Raw genomic sequence first — 1,983 nt, forward strand, 5'->3', positions numbered from 1 at the left:
TTGATTGGTAAATCAAATCTTTTTACATTCTCAAATATAATTAAATTTAAAAGATCAAATACAACTATTGAAGAGGATGATTTTGATCTTGGTGGAACTAATTTGACTGGTGCATTAGAAACTATTTTAAGGGAAATTCATGAATGTCTAGAAAAGAATATCAGAGTATTTCTGATAACAGATGGTCATCATAATACAGATGACAAAGATCCAGTTGAAGTTATTGAAAAAATGTCTGTTCCTAATGGAAAAGTGTGTAATGTTTTTGTTTTAGGAATAGGAAAATATTTTCCTGTAAATTATAGCATATGTATTCGTTCTCGTCTACATAATGGAAATTCAAATATTCCTTCTTTGTTTTGGATTAAAGAAGTAATAGAAATAGATGAACAGATGAAAAATGTAATATCCATTTCTGATTCTACAACTTTTAAATATTTGAAATTATCAATTTCAGGATTTTCTCTACCCGGAGATGAAGAAAAGAATATCTTCTTTACCCAAGAATGGGTATATTTTCCATTTGAACCAGAGAAATTAAAATCTCTCTCTTTTCAAACTGATAAAATCAAGTTTCATACTAAACTAGAGCCTTGTGAGATATATAATATATGTACACTAAAAGAAATATTTTGCCAGTGGAATTCTAGAATGATTCAAAATTATAAGACAGGATTAGTAGTTCCACCAGATACATTACCATTGATGGAAAGATTATTTGATACAAAAATTGAAGAAATGAAGAAAGTTAAGATATTAGGAACATCTATTTGTGAACGAATTAAAAGATTACATAACAAAGATCTTAAGACTACTGAAATGGAATTTAGGACATTCTTTAAGAAAATCAGAGAAATATTGACAATTAATAAGTTCAAAAATGAAGTAGAACTAGCTAAAAGCATCTTGTATACTACAGTTGGTGGAGGAAAATATGAAGCTAAAGTTTTAAAACTAAAAGGTCACAAAGACATAGATTATTGCAATGACTTTATAGAATTTATGAAAGTTTATGAAAAACATAAATCTCAAATTTTGAAGATTACGAATAAGACTGAAGATTGTTGTAGGATTACTTTAGCATCTACAGTGTCTGACCTCCAGGACCCAGACTTTAAAATGATGATGGATTTGAACAAATTCGAATTTTTGAACAATTTTACTATTACTGGAATTCCAGTGTATGCTCCCAGTAGAGATTCTTCACTCCTTAATCCTTGGTCTTATGGTATTTGTAATATAATAGGCTCTCCTCATAATATTATGAGCCAAATAGCCATAGAGAACTTTGCAAAATTTAATGATTATAAAAAAACAGTAGAAGTAAATTGGAATAATGAAAATGTACTCTTCAATGCTATTGTTCCAGTTTTTTCACCTGATGCTGCCAAAGTTATGGAACCCATAGTTAAGACTAAACTGTATGCAATGTGTGCAACTTTTGCACTCTTGAAAAATTCACACATTGTGGACTTTCACATTCACATGGCAGCATTGGGAGTAACATGGGTAAGGCTATTATTTGAATATCCAAATACGCCTAGAACTGAGTTTGTAAATGCTCGTATGAGAAGTATAGAGGCAACAGCAGCTTTGTATCTAAATAAAAAAATGTACAGAAATTACTGGAATTTTTTGAAAAAGAGTTCTAAGAAAAATGATAATGATAATGATATTAAGATTGTTGCTGTTCAAGCACTAATGACAGAAAGCTTTATTCAGGTAGAAACAAAAACTTTGAAATGTGAGACACTGATTAAACCCATGTTTATACTTCACTTAAATCAGCAACAGAAGAAGAATCCTGCTGATAAATGTGAAGATATTAATAATCTTATGAAGATTATGCTTGTGGAATATATGGGTCGTTGTTTGACTCATTATGAATCTACTACCCCTTTTGTGGATTTTTTTTTTGGAGAATTTAATGATTCCCACAAGATGGATATTATTCACAATTTTGTAAATGAGGTTATGAATAAC

This window comes from Cherax quadricarinatus, unplaced genomic scaffold (assembly GCF_038502225.1).
Source record: "Cherax quadricarinatus isolate ZL_2023a unplaced genomic scaffold, ASM3850222v1 Contig951, whole genome shotgun sequence".
Lineage (NCBI taxonomy): Eukaryota > Metazoa > Arthropoda > Malacostraca > Decapoda > Parastacidae > Cherax > Cherax quadricarinatus.